Source organism: Anolis sagrei, chromosome 11, assembly GCF_037176765.1.
Source record: "Anolis sagrei isolate rAnoSag1 chromosome 11, rAnoSag1.mat, whole genome shotgun sequence".
Classification (NCBI taxonomy): domain Eukaryota; kingdom Metazoa; phylum Chordata; class Lepidosauria; order Squamata; family Dactyloidae; genus Anolis; species Anolis sagrei.
Genome location: NC_090031.1, coordinates 11577920 through 11600721, shown reverse-complemented (window position 1 = coordinate 11600721; position 22802 = coordinate 11577920). Strand labels below are relative to the sequence as shown.

At 42.6% G+C, this 22802-nt stretch overlaps 1 protein-coding gene across 2 annotated transcripts in view; it reads left to right on the top strand.

The window, feature by feature from the left end:
* Positions 1-22802, top strand: part of ASTN2 (astrotactin 2) — a 796374-nt gene that overhangs the window by 378316 nt on the left and 395256 nt on the right. The gene's annotated exons all lie outside the window — the stretch shown is intronic.

The window sequence follows — 22802 nt, the reverse complement described above, 5'->3', positions numbered from 1 at the left end:
TGCGGCAAGTGTAGTTACTGGGATGTATAGTTCACCTACAATCAAAGAGCATTCTGAACTCCACCAATGATGGAATTGAACCAAATATGGCACACAGAACTCCCACGACAAACAGAAAATATATATCTATGATTGGTTGGGGGGGGGGGGGCGCCAAAATACTGTTTGCTTACCATTGAAAATTACCTAGGGCTGCCTCTGGCTGCAGTTGTGCTTTTACAGGTTGAGCATCCCTCATACCAAAGGCTTGGAACCAGAAGTGTTTTGGATTCTTGATTATAGTTATTATTGCATTTTTGAATCACCGGATTTGTGTATATGTACATAATGACATATCTTAGAGATCAGATCCAAGTCTAAAGCAGAAATCCGTGTATATTTTATATACGCTCTAGCTTGGGTACCCAATATTCTCTGGGTTATTTGAAAAAGTTATTTTTTATTTTACAAAATACCTAATGTTGTGGGTGAACCTCCTGAAACTCCATCAATACTTAAAGTTTGTCATGTTGGGCAAATTTGCTCTAGATGCAGCACCAGTGGAGTTCAGTATGCTCTCCAGCTGCAGGATGAATTACAACTCCCACCATGGTGGGTCAGTCTCATCAAAGGTCTCCAGTACATTCAGCTGGTAAATTGGGTTCTCTGTGCCAAGTTTAGTCCAGATCCGTCATCTGTGGTGGTCACAGTTTCTGTGGATATAGGTGAACTACAACTCCCAGAACTGAATGTTAGTTACCCCCAAACCCCTCCAGTGGGTTCAGTTAGTCATGGGGGTTCTGTGTGCCAAGTTTGGTCCAGGTCTCTCATCAGTGATGGTCACAGTTTCTTTGGATATAGGTGAACTACAACTCCCAGAACTGAATGTCAATTACCCCCAAACCCCTCCAGTAGGTTCAGTTAGTCACGGGGGTTCTGTGTGCCAAGTTTAGTCCAGATCCATCATCGGTGGTGGTCACAGTTTCTCTGAATATAGGTGAACTACAGCTCCCAGAACTGAATGTCAGTTACCCCCAAACCCCCCCCCCCCGTTGGTTCACTTGGTCATGTGGGTTCTGTGTGCCGAGTTTGGTCCAGATCTCTCATCAGTGATGGTCACAGTTTATTTGGATATAGGTGAACTACAACTCCCAGAACTGAATGTCAATTACCCCCATACCCCTCCAGAAGGTTCAGTTACTCATGGGGGTTCTGTGTGCCAAGTTTGATCCAGGTCCAGTGATTCCAGCCATGAAAACCTTTGATTATACACTAGACAATTGATTTTTATATACCTATGGAATAATGTCCAGGTTGGGAGAAAGAACTCTTGTCTGTTGGAGGCAAGTGTGAATGTTGCTATTGGCTATAGCATTGAATAGCCTTGCCACTTCAAAGCCTGGCTGGTTACTGAATCCTTGGTTGGGAGGTGTTAGCTGTTTCCACAACAAGCCAGTTCAACCAATGTTGTTGAAGGCTTTCATGGCTGGAATCACTGGGTTGCTGTGAGTTTTCTGGGCTGTCTGGTCATGTTCCAGAAGCATTCTCTCCTGACGTTTCGCCTGCATCTATGGCAGGCATCCTCAGAGGTTGTGAAGTCTGTTGGAAACTATGTAGTGGGGTTTATATATCTGTGGAATCATGTCCAGGGTGGGAGAAAGAACTCTTGTCTGTTGGAGGTAAGTGTGAATGTTGCAATTGATCACCTTGATTAGCATTGAATAGCCTTGCAGCTTCAAAGCCTGGCTGCTTCCGGCCTGGGAAGTGTTAGCTGGGAATTCCAGATAGGAAACAATCAGGGCCAGCTAAAAACAGCCAACAAAAACGAGACAGATAATTGCACATTTTTTGAATCTGTGGAACGGGGTGAGCTCCCGTCTGTCAGCTCTAGCTTCAGGAAAAGGGGGAAACATTAGGAAAATAGGAAAACAGGCCTCACAGCCTCTGAGGATGCTTGCCATAGAGGGAGGCGAAACGTTAGTAGAGAATGCTTCTGGAACATGACCAGACAGCCCGGAAAACTCACAACAACCCAATGATTCCGGCCATGAAAGCCTTCGACAATATATTTTTGTTGTTGCTGCATGAAGCAGAAAACCAACGTGGACACATTCCCTCTTGTCCACATCCTTCTTGAGTTGTGGTTCCCAGAGCTGGATACAATATTCATTGCGTTACTTTTGAAATCATCTGTGCTTTGATATTTTCTCCTCCGCTTGTTCTCTGGCGCTCATTCTCCCGTTTGGACCGTTCCCGTTTCCATGCCGCGCTGTTAATTGCCCCTCTGGTGTGCCAATGACTGGAACTCCATTGCACATTAAGGTGAAATGATGATATCACAACTTAGTATGTTTGCGTTTTATGCTCAAATTGAAAACACAAACCTTTCGCCTCATTAATCCTTTGCAATCCCCGTCTCTTACCACCACCGCCCCGCTTCCTAAATGAAATTGTCCATTTGGGAGGCATTTATTTTATCTTAACAGCTGCATGACAGTTCCACCCGTGCAGTTTGCATCCGTTGGTGATGCTGGGTAAGTGACAGCCTGTCTCTTCAGCAACTATTTTTGCTGATCTTGAGCCTCCTCAGGATCTTGTTCTCCTTGTAGGAACCTTACTTATTTACTTAGGTGATCCCTCATTGTCTGAGTAGGATTGTCTTCCAAAATCAGTGTACTGGTTGTGGGTCCGTAGGTGACTGTGGAGCCCTATTCTTGATCCGCATGTTTTCCCACAGTAAGGGCATTGGTTTCCAGGTGGAAGATGGTCCTGGTCGGGGTTGGCTTGACGTGCCTTCCTCTTGCCATGTTCCTCTCTTTAGTGCCTCTTCAAATTCTACAGCACTGCTGGTCATAGCTGACCTCCAGCTGGAGCACTCAAGGGCCAGGGCTCCCCAGTTCTCAGTGTCTATGCCAGAGATTTTAAGGTTGGCTTTGAGCCCATCTTTCAATCTCTTTTCCTGCCCACCAACATTCCACTGTCCATTCTTGAGTTCGGAATAGAGCAACTGCTTTGGGAGACGGTGGTCAGGCATCCGGACAACGTGGCCGGTCCAGCAGAGTTGATGACGGAGGACCATCACTTCAATGGTGGTGGTCTTTGCTTCTTCCAGCATGCTTGTCTTCCCAAGAGATTTGCAGGATTTTTCAGAGGCAGCGCTGATGGAATTGTTCCAGGAGTTGAATGTGATGTCTGTAGACAGTTCATGTCTCGCAGGCATATAGCAGGATTGGGAGGACAATAGCTTTATAAACAAGCACCTTAATATCCCTATGGATGTCCTGGTCCTCAAACACTCTCTGCTTCATTTGGGAAAATGCTGCACTCGCAGAGCTCAGGCGGTGTTGTATTTCAGTGTCAATGTTGACTTTGGTGGAGAGGTGGCTGCCAAGGTAGCGGAAATGATCAACATTTTCTAATGTTACACCATTAAACTGTATCTCTGGCATTGGAGAGGGATTGGCTGGTGACTGTTCGAAGAGCACTGGTTTTCTTGATGTTTGATGACAGGCCGAGCTTCTCGTATGCTTCTGTGAAGGTGTTTAGAGTGGCTTGTAGGTCTTCTTCTGAATGCACACAGATGATGTTGTCATCAGCTGCTCATATGCTTTTGCGAAGGTGCTTAGAATTCTGCACTGCATAAACTCCTAGCCCATAACTACAATTAAGAAGGTGCCTCTGTGTCATGTAATTATGAGTTGCTCGTTATAGCCGTTGGAAAATTAGGACACCAAAGAAAAAGAGGAAAGACCCTACTAGGTTACAATTTTCTCCGACTTAATTTGTTTTATCCTGTTGCCCCAAATTCAAGTCCATTTCAAGATCTGATGGGATCTGGTACTTTTAGACCAGTGTTTCTCACTGGTCGAAAACCCTTGATACAGTTCCTCATGTTGTGTTGACTCCCAACCATAACATTATTTTCGTTGCTACTTCATAACTGCCATTTTGCTACTGTTATGAATCAGAATGTAAATATCTGATATGCAGGATGGATTTTCATTCATTGGGCAACATTTTGTGCAAATACCCAATACCTCAAAATCTGAATACTTGTGGGGATTGGGGGTGGGACTGATTTTGTAATTTGGGGTTGTAGTTGCTGGGATTTATTGTTAACCTACAATCAAAGAGCATTCTGAACCTCACCAACAATGGAATTGAACCAAACTTGGTTCACGAAACTCTCATGACCAACAGAAAACACTGGAAGGGTTTGTTGACAGTGAGCTCGAGTTTGGGAGCTGTAGTTCACCTACGTCCAGAGAGCACTGTGGACTCAATGATGGATCTGGACCAAATTTGGCACAGATACTCAATATACCCAAATGTAAACACTGGTGGAGTTTGGGTAAAATACACCTTGACATTTGGGAATTGTAGTTGATGGGATTTATAGTTCACCTTCAATCAAAGAGCATTCTGAACTCCACCAATGATGGAATTGAACCAAACTTGGGACACAGAACTCTCATGACCAAAAGAAAATGCTGGAAGTGTTTGTTGGGCATTGAGCTTGAGTTTTGGAGTTGTAGTTCACCCACGTCCAGAGAGCACTGTGGACTAAATGATGGATCTGGACCAAATTTGGCACAGATACTCAATATACTCAAATTTAAACACTGGTGGAGTTTGGGTAAAATATACCTTGACATTTGGGAGTTGGAGTTGATGGGATTTATAGTTCACCTTCAATCAAAGAGCATTCTGAACCTCACCAACAATGGAATTGAACCAAACTTGGTACACAGAACTCTCATGACCAACAGAAAATGCTGGAAGTGTTTGTTGGGCATTGAGCTTGAGTTTTGGAGTTGTAGTTCACCCACATCCAGAGAGCACTGTGGACTAAATGATGGATCTGGACCAAATTTGGCACAGGTACTCAATATACCAAATGTAAACACTGGTAGAGTTTGGGTAAAATATACCTTGACATCTGGGAGTTGTAGTTGATGGGATTTATAGTTCACCTACAATCAAAGAGCATTCTGAACCTCACAAACAATGGAATTGAACCAAACTTGGTACTCAGAACTCTCATGACCAACAGAAAATACTGGAAGGGTTTGTTGGGCCTTGAGCTTGAGTTTTGGAGTTGTAGTTCACTTACATCCAGAGAGCATCGTGGATCCGGACCAAACTTGGCACAAATACTTGATATGCCCATATGTGAACACTGGTGGAGTTTGGGGAAAATAGACCTTGACATTTAGAGCTGTAGTTGCTGGGATTTATAGTTCACCTACAATCAAAGATCATTCTGAACCTCGCCCATGATAGAATTGGAATCCTTGTGGGAAAGAAGTTAAACATGAGCCAACAATATTGTGCAATGACATAAAAAGCTGGTCAGAGTCCCTCTATGGAGGTAGGGAAGATCAAGATATAAAAGTTTTAAATAAATAAATAAATAAATAAAAAGCCAATGGGATTTGGGCTTGCATCAATACAAGTCTAGTGACTAGATCCAAGGAAGTCATGCTCCCCCTCTATTCTGCCTTGGTCAGACCACACCTGGAATCACACTGCGGCCAATTTTGGGCACCACAATTGAAGGGAGATGTTGGCTCTAAGCTGGAATGTGTCCAGAGGAGGACGACTCAAATGATCAAGGGTCTGGAGAACAAGCCCTATGAGGAGCGGCTTCAAGAGCTGGGCATGTTTATCCTACAGAAGAGAAAACTGAGAGGAGATGTGATGAGGACCATGGATCAAGATGTGAGGGGAAGTCATTGGGAAGAGAGAGATAGCTTGTTTTCTGCTGTCCTGGAGACTAGGACACAATGGAACAAAGGCTTCAAACTATGGGAAAGGAGATTCCCCCTGAATATGAGGAAGAACTTCCTAACTGTGAGAAAGAGCTGTTCAGCAGTGGAACTCTCTGCTCCAGGGTGTGGTGGAGGCTCCTTCTTGAATTTGAATTTTATTTTTTTATATTTTATTCAAGTAAACATACATTTGCAAGTGTTTGTTGCATATAGTGCAATACTTTCTATCTATTAATGTTCTATAATCCTTTATCTCATAATATATTTCTATTAAGGGGTCACAGTCTACTATCTAAATATTACATAGAAAGATATCATAGATTCTTACTTTACATCCACTTCTTCCTTGTCTATAGTCTTATAGGATCCTCTATATACATTTTTAATTTAACTTTACATTAAGGTGTTGAATCATTGGTTGCCATTCATTAACGAAGTTGTCTAATATTTCTCCTCTTAATAATACAGTTATTTTGTCCATTATCAACATATCTATAATATATTTTTCCCATTCTTCTAAAGGAGGTATATCTGGAGTTTTCCAATATCTAGCATATACTATTCTAGCTGCCACTGTTGTGTAAAACAAAAAAATTCCAATTTTTTTTCTAATTCTTCGTCGAGCATATTCAAAAGGTACATTTGAGGTGTCATTTTGAAATTTGTATTTAACATTTTTTCAAGATATACATGGATGTTTCCAGTAATTTTTTTACTTTGCTACAAGTCCACCATGTGTGGTAGAATGTACCTTTTTCTTTCCCACATTTCCAACATTTGTTGGAACAATTGTACATCTTAGCTAGTCTCCCTGGAGAGAGGTACCATCACAAATGCATTTTATAAACATTTTCCTTTAGGAATGTGTCCAGAGGAGGGTGACTAAAATGATCAAGGTCTGGAGAACAAGCCCTATGAGGAGCGGCTTAAGGAGCTGGGCATGTTTAGCCTGAAGAAGAGAAGGCTGAGAGGAGATATGATAGCCATGTATAAATATTAAGCCTGGGTAACAACGGAAAAATTTGTTTCTAAAATCGATTTGTATTTGGGGTTTTTTTTTGTTTCGATATTTAAAATAATTACAAAATTTTCCTTTTAAAAAGTTCGATATTTACGAAATTTCGTAAATGGTAAAAAATTAACGAATCGATTTCCGAAACAATAACGAATCGATTCGTTAATGGCGGACGCGACCGCGAAATACGCTAAAAAACCTCCAAAACCTTCTGAAGCTTCCCTCTCCCTCTGTTGTTGACTGTTGGTGTGATATTATAATTTTTTTTCACTAATTAAACCATAAAACTGGCCCAGACATGCGGAAATAATAACGAAACGACCTCAAAACAATAACGAAACGAATACAATATCGAAATACGAAGCATTTACAAAACGTTTTTGAAAATTCGTTTTTTTTAATAATTGCTCCAGAATGGTTCGTTATCGTTTTGTAATTGAAAAAATTAACGAATTATTAACGAATTACGAATTAATGAAACGAAACCGCCCAGCCCTAATAAATATGTGAGAGGAAGCCACAGGGAGGAGGGAGCAAGCTTGTTTTCTGCTTCCTTGGAGACTAGGACGCGGAACAATGACTTCAAACTACAAGAGAGGAGATTCCATCTGAACATGAGGAAGAACTTCCTGACTGTGAGAGCCGTTCAGCAGTGGAACTCTCTGCCCCGGAGTGTGGTGGAGGCTCCTTCTTTGGAGGCTTTGAAACAGAGGCTGGATGGCCATCTGTCGGGGGTGCTTTGAATGTGATTTTCCTGCTTCTTGGCAGAATGGGATTGGAGTGGATGGCCCACAATGTCTCTTCCAACTCTAGGATTCTATGTTATTATGAAAGGGTTTAATGATTCCAGGAGTAACGTATGGGTACCAAAAAGGATCCACAGCATCCGTGTGTGGCTGTGTCATGCTGCTGTGCTTAACATAATTGCAGACAACAACAACAACAATAGGAACAACAAATGTGCAAAGCAGAGTGGAAAAAGCAAAAGGATTCCCTTTCCAAAAAGCCGATGGTGGATTCCAACCCCCAGAAGTATAAAGCTGTTAGGTGGATGAGAGCCAGGGCTGAAATATAGTGTTTATCTTGACTGCCAAAGGTAAATAAAAAAAGGTTAAATGAGCTCCTTTCCCTTTTAAAATAAATAAGTGATTAATAGATCATTCTGCCAAGGGGAATAATTTACCACCATTCAGGGCTGTGCTTAATGCGTTTCGGAGGCCTCTGCTGTGCTGTAATTCACAAAAAAGCTCTCACGTCGGAGAGGGAGTGTGTGGGTTGGGGTTAGAGAGACCACCGTTGGATTGCTGCGTGTGCACGCTCACATGTTTGTCTTTCTCTCTTTGCCTCACAGTCATCCACACTCTCTGCTGACAAAGCAGCAAAGAGACCGTGCTTGCTGTTGGACTTAAATGTTGCAGCACTTACTCTACATCAGTGGTTCTCAACCTTCCTAATGCCGGGACCCCTTAATCCCGTTCCTCATGTTGTGGTGACCCCCAATCATAAGATTATTTTTGTTGCTACTTCATTACTGTAATGTTGCTACTGTTACAAGTCGTAATGTAGATACCTGATATGCAGGATGTATTTTCATCCACTGGACCAAATTTGGCATTTGGGAATTGTAGTTGATTTTTGTCATTTTGGAGTTATAGCTGCTGGGATTTATAGTCTCCCTACAATCAAAGAGCATTCTGAACTCCACCAATGATGTAATTGAAACAATTCTAGCACACAGAACTCACATGACCAACAGAAAATACTAGAAGAGTTTGGTGGACATTGATCTTGAGTTTTGGAGTTGTAGTTCACCTACATCCAGAGAGCTGTGTGGACTCAAACAATGATGGATCTGGACCAAACTTGGCACAAATACTCCATATGCCCAAATGTAAACACTGTTGGAGTTTGGGGGAAATAGACCTTTACATTTGGGAGTTGTAGTTACTGGGATTTATAGTTCACCTACAATCAAAGAGCATTATAAACCCCACCAACGATAGAATTAGACCAAACTTCCCACACAGAACCCCCATGACCAACAAAAAACACTAGAAGGGTTTGGTGGGCATTGACCTTGAGTTTGAGAGTTGTAGTTCACCTACATCCAGAGATCAGTGTAGACACAAACAATGATGGATCTGGACCAAACTTGGCATGAATACTCAATACGCCCAAATGTAAACACTTGTGGAGTTTGGGGAAAATAGACCTTTACATTTGGGAGTTGCAGTTACTGGGATTTATAGTTCACCTACAATCAAAGAGCATTATGAACCCCACCAACGATAGAATTGGGCCAAACTTCCCACACAGAACCCCCATGACCAACAGAACATACTGTGTTTTCTGATGGTCTTTGGTGACCCCTCTGACACTCCTTGGTGACCCCTCCAGCGGTCCCGACCCCCAAGGTTGAGAAATGCTGCTCTACATAGATATCAGAAGATTCTATTGCAGATTACTCCTTAGGTTTCGTGTCACTTCTGGCTCAACTCTCTCTAAAATATATGATGTTATTACCATAGCACAATATTAGTATTATATATTACTATATTGTACTATAAGGGTGCTCTATGCAGTCATGCCAGCCACATGAACTTGGAGGTGTCTATGGACAACGCCGGCTCTTTAGCTTAGAAATGGAGATGAGCACCAATTTCCAGAGTCGGACATGACTGGACTTAATGTCAGGAAAAACTTTTACCTTTACCACTATAACATTATACTGTAATATTATTAGTAATATTACATATAATATAAGATATATTATAATAATATCATATTATTATTAGTAGTATTATATTGTATTACATTATAATATTAAACCGGGACTAGGGACAAGAAGTGGGGAAAAGCAAGTGGAGGGCATTCCTTCCTTCTCTGGTTTAAATCTGGCTTCTCTGGCTTGAGCCGAGGCCAAGAAATTCCTTCCTTCTCTGGTTTAAATCTGGCTTCTCTGGCTTGAGCCGAGGCCAAGAAATTCCTTCCTTCTCTGGTTTAAATCTGGATTCTCTGGCTTGAGCCGAGGCCAGGAAATTCCTTCCTTCTCTGGTTTAAATCTGGCTTCTCTGGCTTGAGCCGAGGCCAGGAAATTCCTTCCTTCTTTGGTTTCAATCTGGCTTCTCTGGCTTGAGCCGAGGCCAAGAAATTCCTTCCTTCTCTGGTTTAAATCTGGCTTCTCTGGCTTGAGCTGAGGCCAAGAAATTCCTTCCTTCTCTGGTTTCAATCTGGCTTCTCTGGCTTGAGCCGAGGCCAAGAAATTCCTTCCTTCTCTGGTTTAAATCTGGCTTCTCTGGCTTGAGCCGAGGCCAAGAAATTCCTTCCTTCTCTGGTTTAAAACTGGCTTCTCTGGCTTGAGCCGAGGCCAAGAAATTCCTTCCTTCTCTGGTTTAAATCTGGCTTCTCTGGCTTGAGCCGAGGCCAAGAAACTCCTTCCTTCTCTGGTTTCAATCTGGCTTCTCTGGCTTGAGCCGAGGCCAAGAAATTCCTTCCTTCTCTGGTTTAAATCTGGCTTCTCTGGCTTGAGCCGAGGCCAAGAAATTCCTTCCTTCTCTGGTTTAAAACTGGCTTCTCTGGCTTGAGCCGAGGCCAAGAAATTCCTTCCTTCTCTGGTTTAAATCTGGCTTCTCTGGCTTGAGCCGAGGCCAAGAAATTCCTTCCTTCTCTGGTTTAAATCTGGCTTCTCTGGCTTGAGCCGAGGCCAAGAAATTCCTTCCTTCTCTGGTTTCAATCTGGCTTCTCTGGCTTGAGCCGAGGCCAAGAAATTCCTTCCTTCTCTGGTTTAAAACTGGCTTCTCTGGCTTGAGCCGAGGCCAAGAAATTCCTTCCTTCTCTGGTTTAAAACTGGCTTCTCTGGCTTGAGCCGAGGCCAAGAAATTCCTTCCTTCTCTGGTTTAAATCTGGCTTCTCTGGCTTGAGCCGAGGCCAAGAAATTCCTTCCTTCTCTGGTTTCAATCTGGCTTCTCTGGCTTGAGCCGAGTCCAAGAAACTCCTTCCTTCTCTGGTTTAAATCTGGCTTCTCTGGCTTGTGCTGAGGCCAGGAAATTCCTTCCTTCTCTGGTTTAAATCTGGCTTCTCTGGCTTGTGCTGAGGCCAGGAAATTCCTTCCTTCTCTGGTTTAAATCTGGCTTCTCTGGCTTGTGCCGAGGCCAGGAAATTCCTTCCTTCTCTGGTTTAAATCTGGCTTCTCTGGCTTGTGCTGAGGCCAGGAAATTCCTTCCTTCTCTGGTTTAAATCTGGCTTCTCTGGCTTGTGCCGAGGCCAGGAAATTCCTTCCTTCTCTGGTTTAAATCTGGCTTCTCTGGCTTGTGCTGAGGCCAGGAAATTCCTTCCTTCTCTGGTTTAAATCTGGCTTCTCTGGCTTGAGCTGAGGCCAAGAAATTCCTTCCTTCTCTGGTTTAAATCTGGCTTCTCTGGCTTGAGCCGTGGCCAGGGACCAGAAGCGGGGAAAAGCTGAATTATTTCCAACTCACTTCCTGGGTCGTAGCAAAAATGGCAGAAAAGGCTTTGAAAGGGCAAAGGGACTTTTGGTTTTGAAAAAAAAGCTTTGCTATTGCTTCAAAAGGGTAATTTTAACGAAATTATTACGAGCAACGAAATATCCAAGCGACTCTATCCATGCCTACTAGCCATAGCAGAACTTGGAAGATGGAAATGCACAATCCACAGTTCTGGTTCTTCTATGAGTCTAGTAACATCCAGAAGCTTCCCCATCTCTGCCATAAATTATATTTGCACTATGTGGCAAAGTCCCTTCTTTGGAACACATTTCTGCAGTGCTCTGGATGTTGGTTTAGTCACATCAGAAGCCCTTCTGATGGCAAATGGGTGTTTGTTTTGTTACGCTCAGCCATGCCCTTTGGCAAGACAATCTATGTGGGATTCTATGTAAACTGGAGTGGGAGTGATGGTGGAAGAGCACCTCCTGCAAACTGGAATCCTGCCTCTTGGGGGCTGTTGCTGAGTGCTAACATGTTGAGTGGATTAACGAGTTTGTAAATCAGCAAACAGGATTAGAAAGGAGACACCTAGATTGAGATGTGTCCCTGGCAGAAACTATAGCAACAGTTGCCACCTTTTGTTCCCAACAGACTCTTAGAGATACACTGTGAGGCTGTGGTGGCTGAGCATGCATGGCATGGACTTGTTCCTTTCTAACTTGCCATTATTTTCCTCAACTGGGCCAAGGTTGCATTTTTTGCAAGTGTCTGCTTAGACTAGTAGGCTTTTATTTCAATATCTGTACATGGTTATATAAACTGACTGGTGTGGACTTGGCCCCAAAGTGAAATAATGACTATAGTAAGCAAGGTACATTTCCTGCCATTTGTTGTCATATGTTGTTTAAAGCCATAAAGAAAATGGGGACACAGCAGCGTGCCCCAACACAAGTGCACTTTATGCTGTCTTCCACTATATGCACACAAATCACCACTTTTGGTGGTTGCAGGTTCGAATCCGGGGAGAGCGCGGATGAGCTCCCTCTATCAGCTCCAGCTCCTCATGCAGGGACATGAGAGAAGCCTCCCACAAGGATGATAAAATATCAAAACATCCGGGCGTCCCCTGGGCAACGTCCTTGAAGACGGCCAATTCTCTCATACCAGAAGCGACTTGCAGTTTCTCAAGTCGCTCCTGAAACGACCAAAAAATCCAGAGAGCACCGTGGATCCGGACCAAACTTGGCACAAATACTCAATATGCCCATATGTGAACACTGGTGGAGTTTGGGGAAAATAGACCTTGACATTTGGGAGTTGTAGTTGCTGGGATTTATAGTTCACCTACAATCAAAGATCATTCTGAACCTCACCAAAGATAGAATTGGAGTCCTCATGAGCCAACAATATCCTGACACGACAAAAAAACCCACTTTTGGGGTTCACTTCTGTACCATTTGAAATGGAAGTGCAAAGTGAGGTTACAGTAACCTCGACAGTTGATGGGAAGCTTCCCACTGGAGTGGAAGTCATCTATCGGACAGATGGCAAGCTATTTAACCTCAGCAGAATGAAAGCCAAACCAATGTTATAGAACTCCAATATGCTGATGATAACGTAATCTGTGCACATTCAGAAGAAGACCCACAATCCACTCTAAACACCTTTGCAGAAGCATACAAAAAGCTCAGCCTCTCGTTGAACATTGACACTGTAATATGACAGCACATGAGCTCTGTGACTGCATCATTTTTCCGAATGAAGCAGAGAGTGTTTGAGGATCGGGACATATGTAAAGATACCAAGGTGCTTGTTTATAAAGCTACTGTCCTTCCAACCCTGTTGTATGCTTGAGAAACATGGACTGTTTACAGACATCACACTCAACTCCTGGAAAGATTCCATCTACGCTGCCTCTGAAAAACCCTGCACATCTCTTGGGAAGACAGGAAGACAAATATCCGCGTGCTGGAAGAAGCAAAGACCACAAACATTGAAGCAATGCTCCCGCTAGACTGGTAACGTTGTCCGAATGGCCATTCACCGTCTCCCAAAGCAGTTACTCTATTCCAAACGCAAGAACGGAAAATAGAATGTTGGTGGACAGGAAAGGAGATTTAAAGATAGGCTTAAAGCTAATCTTAAAAACTGGACTAGACAGCGAGAACTGGAAAGCCTTGGCCCTTGAACACTCTAACTGGAAGTCAGCTGTGACCAGCAGTGCTGCGGAATTCAAAGAGTCACGAATGGAGGGCGAAAGAGAGAAACGTGCCAAGAGGAAGGCACGTCAAGCTAACCTTAAAAACTGGAATAGACAGTGAGAACTGGGAAGCTTTGACCCTTGAACACTCTAACTGGAAGTCAGCTGCGACCAGCAGTGCTGCTGAATTCAAAGAGTCATGAATGGAGGGTGAAAGGGAGTAACAAGTCAAGAGGAAGAAGGTAAATCATTATGGTTTCCTGAAAATGCAAATATCACTGAAAGCCATTAAATTTGTTGTCATCCAGTCGCAGCCTGCCATACAACTGGGTTGGAAGACCAAGACATTTCAAGAGACTTACCTAGGTGAGACTTATAAGCCCTGATTTAAAATGGTATAGGGCAGCAAGGTCAAATAATCTACAAATATTAAATAGACAAAGCTTAATCCAGAAATCATCTATCACACAGATGGCAGACTTTAGCAGACTGAAAGTCACAACAACATCTGTTATAGAACTCCAATATGCCGATGATAACGTAATCAGAAGAAGACCCACAAGCCACTCTAAACACCTTTGCAGAAGCATACAGAAAGCTCAGCCTCTCATTGAACATTGAGAAAACCAAAATGCCCTTCCAGCAGTCACCAGAAAATCCGTCTACCTTAGCAGCCATCTCTCCACAAAAGTCAACATTGACACTGAAATACAACACTGCCTGAGCTCTGCAAGTGCAGCAATTTTCTGAATGGAGCAGAGAGTGTTTGAGGATCAGGACATTTGTAGGGACACCAAGGTGCTTGTTTATATAGCTAGTGCCCTCCCAACCCTGCTATACACCTGTGAAACGTGGACTGTCTACATATGTCACACTCAAATTCTGAAACGGTTCTATCAGCGTTGCCTCTGCTGATGGAGGCAACGCTCTTGGGAAGACAGGTGGAAAAATATCGGCATGCTGAAAGAAGCAAAGACCACTAGCATTGAAGTGAGGCTCCTACGCCATCAACTCCACTGGACTGGCCACGTTGTCCAAATGTCCGATCACCATCTCCCAAAGCGCTCTAACTGGAGGTCAGCTGTGACCAGCAATGCTGCGGAAATCAAAGATTGTAGCATGTCCTCCTAAGATTGGAACATGCCCCCTGCTATATAAGAGACCCTGCTCCTCAGAAGGCACTCATTTATATTTATATTTATATTTATATTTATATTTATATTTATATTTATATTTATATTTATATTTATATTTATATTTATATTTATATTTATATTTATATTTATATTTATATTTATATTTATATATTTAACCAAGTCACCATTGTTGTTTCTTTTGCTGTGAGTCAAGGCACACAGATTGTTTGACCAGTTCAGCCACACATTGGCTTGCTCCATCCCAATGTTTTAAAAGCCTCACGGGTTCTAGGTAATCAGAAAATGCAATATCCCTGTTGCCAGCTCTTTGAAGATGTGCAGGCCAGGTAATGTAACCTGTCAGCACCATCCATCATGGAGATACAACCAGCAGTCGGAGGATACTGTAGGGGCAAAGATGGGCAGGGAACCGTGGAGTGGACAGGAGTCATCCAAAAACATGCCTCCTTCCATTTGTTGTGTGTGTGCGCATGTGTATGTCCTGTGTTGATGTCTCATTGCAATCTATTCTACCTCCCCTCAGTTAGCAAGTTGTCCTGCTTTTTACTGAATCATTAGTGGCTTACAGGGGACATTTAAACAAGGTGTTAGTTTGAGTCTCGCAATGAAGATTCCCTCTTTCCCTTGACCAAATCCCTGCTATAAGACCTCTCACTTCCATGGCTCGATTACACTATGTAACACAACCTCTGAGGATGCTTAATAATGATGATAATAATAAACTTTATTTATACCCCACCTTACTTACTTACTTAGGCGATCCCTTGTAGTCCGAGGATGCTGGTCCTCCAAGTTCGGTGTCCTGGGGGTGGGTTCGTAGGTGGCAGTGGAGCCCTATTCTTGACCTGCATCTTCTCCCACAGTGAGGGTGTCAGTTTCCAGGTAGAAGGTGGTCCTAGTCAGGATTGGCTTGATGTGCCTCCTTCCTCTTGGCATGTTTCTCTCTTTCACCCTCCATTCGTGTCTCTTCAAATTCTGCAGCACTGCTGGTCACAGCTGACCTCCAGCTGGAGCGCACAAGGGCCAGGGCTTCCCAGTTCTCAGTGTCTATGCCACAGTTTTTAAGGTTGGCTTTGAGCCCATCTTTAAATCTCTTTTCCTGGCCTCCAACATTACCTTTTCCATTCTTAAGTTCAGAGTAGAGCAACTGCTTTGGGATATGGTGGTCGGGCATCCGGACAACGTGGCCGGTCCAGCGGAGTTGATGGCAGAGGACCATTGCTTCAATGCTGGTAGTCTTTGTTTCTTCCAGCACGTTGACGTTTGTCAAGAGATTTGCAGGATTTTCCGTAGGCAGCGCTGATGGAATTGTTCCAGGAGTTGCATGTGACGCCTGTAGACAGTCCACGTTTCGCAGGCATATAGCAGGGTTGGGAGGACAGTAGCTTTATAAACAAGCTCGTTGGTCTCCCTACAGATGTCCTGATCCTCAAGCAATCTCTGCTTCCTTCAGAAAAATGCTGCACTTGCAGAGCTCAGATAGTGTTGTGTTTCAGTGTCAATGTTGACTTTTGTGGAGAGGTGGCTGCCAAGGGTGCGGAAATGGTCAACATTTTCGAATGTTACACCATTAAATTGTAGGCTTGGGTAACAACGGAAAAATTTGGTTCTAAACTCGTTTCGTTTGTAGGGGGTGATGGTGTTTGGTTTTGTTTTGTTTTTTTTTTGTTTTTTTTTGGACTTCCGAAATTGTCCTTTTCAAAATTTTGAAATTTATGAAATTTCGTAAATTTTGAATTGATTCGTTAATGGCGGATGCGATTGCGCAATATGCTAAAACACCTCCAAATGGGACAGGGGGAACTTCTGAAGCTTCCCTCTCCCTCTGTTGTTGACTGTTGGTGTGATAAAACAAACAACAACTATATTGTATTATATTATATTATATTATATTATATTATATTATATTATTATATTATATTATATTGCTGTATATTATATTATAATATTATTATATTATATTATTGTATATTATATTATATATATTATATTATATTATTATGATATTATATTATTATGATATTATTATATTATATTATTGTATATTATATTATTATAATATATTGTATTATATATTATATATTATTATATTATATTACAAAAATAATTACGAAATAATTACAAAAATTGGAAAAAATTGTTTCGAATCTTAATTACTTCTCACACTATTCCTGCATGGCTCAATATTGGATCGTAAGCTAATTTAAATATGAATTAATAACGAATTACGAAATTAACGAACAAAACCGCCCAAGCCTATTAAATTGTATTTCATGCCGTTCAGAGGGATTGGCTGGTGACGGCTGGAAGAACGCTTTGGTTTTCTCAATGTTCAGTGAGAGGCTGATCTTCTCGTATGCTTCTGCAAAGGTGTTTAGAGTGGCTTCTTCTGAATGTGCACAGACTACGTTATCATCGGCATATTGGAGTTCTATAACAGATGTTGTTGTGATTTTCAGTCTGCTAAAGTTAAATAGCTTGCTGTCTGTGTGATTGATGATTTCTGGTTTAAGCTTTGCCTATTTAATATATGTGGATTATTTTACGTAGCTGCCCTACACAGTTTTAAATCTGGGCTTATAAGTCTTGACTAGGTAAGTCTCTTGAAATGTCTTGGTCTTCCAACACAGTTGTGTGGCAGGCTGGGACTGGAAGACAGTGATATTTGCAGTTTCAGGCAACCATATTACAACTGGGATATGTGGGAGATCTTTCTGTAGAATCTTGTATGCTGACTCAGAAGACGGTCAGAATATAAAAATGTAATGATCAAGTCTGGTGTTTATGCAAATAGTTGTTTGCATGGTAATAGCTGAGCACTGGGAAAATTGCAGAGCATCTAACATTGCATTCCTGGTATATGGTGCCATGGCAAATAGCTACGGTCGAAAAATTGATGCATCAGCTCAAAATAGCTAAAGGGGAGGCAAAAGTGTCACATTTTCCCATGTAAAATGTGCATTATTTTATTTTGTGTACAAATCAAAGGCTTACACAGCACTATCACAACCTTTACTTAAATTATGGGCAAAAAGAAAAGAGATGAAATAGCCACCCTGCCATGAGATCCATATTCAATGTTTTACTATTCAGTTAAGGGAAGGAGTTGCATTTTCAAAGCATAGCCTTCTGTCAATAACACAATTTTTGTTCCGAGGTCATAAATGTTTTTTCCTAATTTATTTATTTTATTAATTTATTTACGACATTTATATGCCGTCCATCTCATCCAGAACAGGACTCAGAGTGGCTTAGAAGTAATATGTAAATACCATATATTATATTCTTACCATAGCACAATATTAGTATTACATATTACTATATTGTACTTTACCATTATACTGTAATATTATTAGTAATATTATATGTAATATAAAATATGTAATCATAATATCATATTATTAGTATTAGTGTTATATCATATTACAATATTATCAATCAATCTATATATATATAAATGCTCTTGTCGTAATGAGTACCTTAAAAACAAAAGAACCAATGAATGAAATCACACCAAATTTGGCAACAAAACGTCTCACTACACAAGGAGTGACCATCACTCAAAAATTATGATTTTGTCATTTGGGAGTTGTAGTTGCTGGGATTTATAGTTTACTTACAATCAAAGAGCATTCTGAACTCCACCAACGATAGAATTGAACCAAACTTGGCACACAGGACTCCCATGACCAACAGAAAACACTAGAACGGTTTGGTGGGCATTGACCTTGAGTTTGGGAGTTGTAGTTCACCTACATCCAGAGAGCACTGTGGATTTAAACAATGAGGGATCTGGACCAAACTTGGCACAGTTATTCCATATGGCCAAATATGAACACAGGTGGAGTTTGGGAGAAATAGATCTCGACATTTGGGAGTTGTAGTCACTGGGATTCACAGTTCACCTACAATTAAAGAGCATTCTGAACCCCAACAATGATAGAATTGGGCAAACTTCCCACTCAGAACTCCCATGACCAAGAAAAAACACTGGAGGTCTTTAGAGGGAGTTATGGGAGTTGTAGTTCACCTACATCCTGAGCGCACTAGGAAACCAAACAATGATGGGTCTGGATCAAACTTGGCATTCATACCCAATCTGCCCAAATTTGAATACTGGTGGGTTTTGAGAGGAATTGGCCTAAACATTTTGGAGTTGTAGGTACTGTGATTTATAGTTCACCAGCAATCAATGAGCACCCTGAACTCAACCAATGTTGAAATTGGACAAAACTTGACACTCAGAGCTCCTATGACCAGTAAGAAATACTGGAGATCTTTGGGGAAAATTCACCTTGATTTTTTGGGAGTTGTAGTTCACCTACATCCAGACAGCACTGTGAACCCAAATATCCAAAATTTGATTACTGGAGGGGTTTGTGGGGAAGTGACCTTCCTTTCTTGGAGTTGTAGTTCACCCGTAACCAGAGAAACTGTGACCTCCACTGACCTGGACCAAACTTGGCACACAGAACCCCCATGACTAACTCAACCTACTGTAGGGGTTTGAGTGGACAGACTCACCATAGTGGAAGTTGCAGTTCACCTACATCCAGACAGCACTGTGAACCCAAACACTGATGGACAAAACTTGGCACACATACCTGATATGTGAAAATTTGATTACTGGAGGGGTTTGTGGGGAAGTTACCTTCCTTTCTGGGAGTTGTAGTTCACCCACAACCAGAGAAACTGTGACCTCCACTGACCTGGACCAAACTTGGCACACAGAACCCCCATGACTAACTCAATCTACTGGAGGGGTTTGAGTGGACAGACTCACCATAGTGGGAGTTGTAGTTCACCTACATACAGACAGCACTGTGAACCCAAACACTGATGGACAAAACTTGGCACACATACCTGATATGTGAAAATTTGATTACTGGAGGGGTTTGTGGGGAAGTTACCTTCCTTTCTGGGAGTTGTAGTTCACTCGCAACCAGAGAAACTGTGACCTCCACTGATGATGGACCTGGACCAAACTTGGCACACAGAACCCCCATGACTAACTCAACCTACTGGAGGGGTTTGAGTGGACTGACTCACCATAGTGGGAGATGTAGTTTACCCTACAGCCAGAGAGCACACTGAACCTCACCAATGATGCATTTAGAGCAAACTTGCCCAACATAACAAACTTTAAGTACTGATGGAGTTTTTTGGGAGTTAACCTGGCATGATGGGAGTTGTAGTTCACCCACAACCTTATGCATTTTGTAAAATTAGAAAGTTGAATTTTTCAAATAACCCATGCAATGCTGTGTTGGTAATAAAGAAGGTGGAACTCATACACACATGCCCTCACCTTCCAATATTGCTCTTGCACTCAGAGAGCTATGGGAAAGACTGGGAAAATAAACTTTGCAATGGGAGAAAAGAGGGTTATTCGTGCTTGGAGCTATGGCCAGGCGATTTAGGAAGGGGCCAAACCCCTATGTTATCCAGGCTGCAAATCATCCATTTCTCCCCTGGGCACTACAGAAATTACTTTTGAATTAAGAGAGAAAGAGTGAGGAAGAGGACTCTGTGGCGGAAACGTGTTCATCTGACTTTTTGAATTCTGACCTTCAGGGCTTCAGGCTTGGAGCTTGCCAGCAGCAAAACCACAGTGCCATATGCCTGAAACTTTGTCCTTGCTTCATGCAGGGGTTTTGTTTGGTCAGATTGTGTTCAGAATCATAATTCTCCCCAAAAAACCCCATAATTCTGTTCATATCTGCTTTGTGGCTTGGACAGTTGTTCTGGAGCAAAAGTTCACAGCCATTTGCTGCTTTGCAAGAGGGCTTGCAAAGGAGTGCCAGAAAAGCACCATTACGATGTTGCAGCCAGCCAGTAAAATGGTCTTTTCCTGTTGAGCGGAACTATTTAGAGGAGTGTTTCTCAACCTTCCTAATGCTTTGACTTCTTGAGACAGTGACCCCCAACCATAACATTATTTTCATTGCTGCTTCATAACTGTCCTTTTGCTACTGTTATGAATCATAATGATATGTAGGATGGACCAAATGTGGCACAAATACCCGATACCCCCAAATTTGAATACTGGTGGGGTTGGGGGGAGATTGATTTTTTTCATTTGCGAGTTGTAGTTCCTGGGATTTATAGTTCGCCTACAATCAAAGCACATTCTGAACTCAACCAAAGATGCAGTTGAGCCAAACTTGGCACACAGAACTCCCATGACGAACAGAAAAAGGAAAAGGGGCCGACCAAGGGCAAGATGGATGGATGGCATCCTTGAAGTGACTGGCTTGACTCTGAAGGAGCTGGGGGTGGAGACGGTCCGTGAGATCACAAAGAGCCGGACGTGACTGAATGAATTAACAACAACATATTGCAAAACTGTCTCTGAGGTTTCCTTCCCTAAGAAAACCCATAAGTCAACATATGACTAAGGGGGTCACGAGGGGGTGTCGGAGAGATTGCCGACATTTTACCACATGTTCAAGTCTAGGAGGGAAAATCAGAAGGCTAGGATTGGTTAGAAAGATGTGGCGGAGGCTAATGCAGCTGGCAGATGGTAATTTTGTCAGCACTGATTGTATTTAAGTGCAGGCCAAGGTCTTTAGGCACTGCACCCAGTGTGCCAATCACCACTGGGACCCTCTTGACTTGCTTGCACCAGAGTCTTTGCAGTTCGATCTTTAAATCCTCATATCGTGTCAGATTTTCCAGTTGTTTCTCTTCAATCCTGCTGTCACCTGGGATTGTAATATTGACAATCCATACTTTGTTTTTTAACATGTTCGGGAGGTCAGGAGTCTCGTGCTCCAAAACTCTCTGTCTGAATTTGGAAATCCCAGAGTAGTTTGATGGGTTCGTTTTCTGTAACTTTTTCCAGCTTGTAATCCGACCAGTTCTTTGTTGCAGGCAGATGGTATTTGTGGCACAAGTTCCAATGAATCATCTGAGCAACGACAATATTATTATTAATTATTTAAACTTTATTTGTACCCCGCTAGCATCTCCCGAAGGACTCGATGCGGCTTACAAAGGCCAAGGCCTCAAAACACAACACAACAATACAATACATAAAGCAAATTAAAAACAGTTAAAACAATATTACAATAAACAATACATCAAGACACTATAAAACTGGACCGGGCCAGAGTAATGGGTACAGATTAAAAGTGCTGATGTGAAAGGTGATATATACGGATTATAGGGTAAGTGCAGTGTGCAGCAATCTCAGTTCTAATAAAGTGCTTCTGGGACTTGATATTGGAGATTCCTATTCTGGGAAGGCACATTGGAACAGCCAGGTCTTCAAGTTCTTTCTAAAGACTGCCAATGTAGGGGCCTGTCTAAGATCTTTGGGAAGGGTGTTCTAGAGTCGGGGGGCCACCACAGAAAAGGCCCTGTCACGCGTCCCCACCAAACGCGCCTGCGACGCTGGTGGAATCACGAGCAGGGCCTCTCCGGATGACCGAAGGGAATGTGTGGGTTCGTAGACGGAGATGCGGTCATGCAGGTAGGATGGTCCCAAACCGTTCAGGGCTTTGTAGGTAAGCACCTGCACCTTGAATTGGGCTCGGAAAATAAACGGCAGCCAGTGGAGCTCCTTGAACAGGAGGGTTGACCTCTCTCTGTAAGGAGCCCTAGTCAACATCCTGGCTGCTGCCCGTTGGACCAGTTGGAATTTCTGAGCCGTTTTCAAGGGTAGCCCCACGTAGAGCGCATTACAATAGTCCAATCTAGAGGTGACCAAGGCATGGACCACCCCGGCCAGATCAGCCTTCGCGAGGTATGGTCGCAGTTGGCGCATGAGTCTCAATTGTGCGAAAGCCCTCCCGGACACCGCCGACGCCTGAGCCTCAAGCGTATTATTATTATTATTATTATTATTATTATTATTATTATTGACATGAGGTGATCAAGGAGGATACAATGGCCACTGAAAGGTTGAAGAGAACCAGAAGAGACACACTCCCCCTATCCAGTTCTCTACGTAGATCATCCACCAAGGCAACCAATGGCATTCTCAGTTCTGTGGCCAGGCCTGAAACCAGACTGGGATGGATCTACATAAGTGGTTCTCAACCTGTGGGTCTCCAGATGTTTTGCCCTTCGACTTGCTGGGATTTCTGGGAGTTATGGACCAAAACACCTGGGGACTCACAGATTGAGAACCACAGATCTAGATAATCCATTTCATCAAACCATCATGTGGTTTCTGTTGCTGTTGATCTTGAATGTTTTCACTGTGGATTCCTCAGGGAGCTTCTTGGTGTTCTC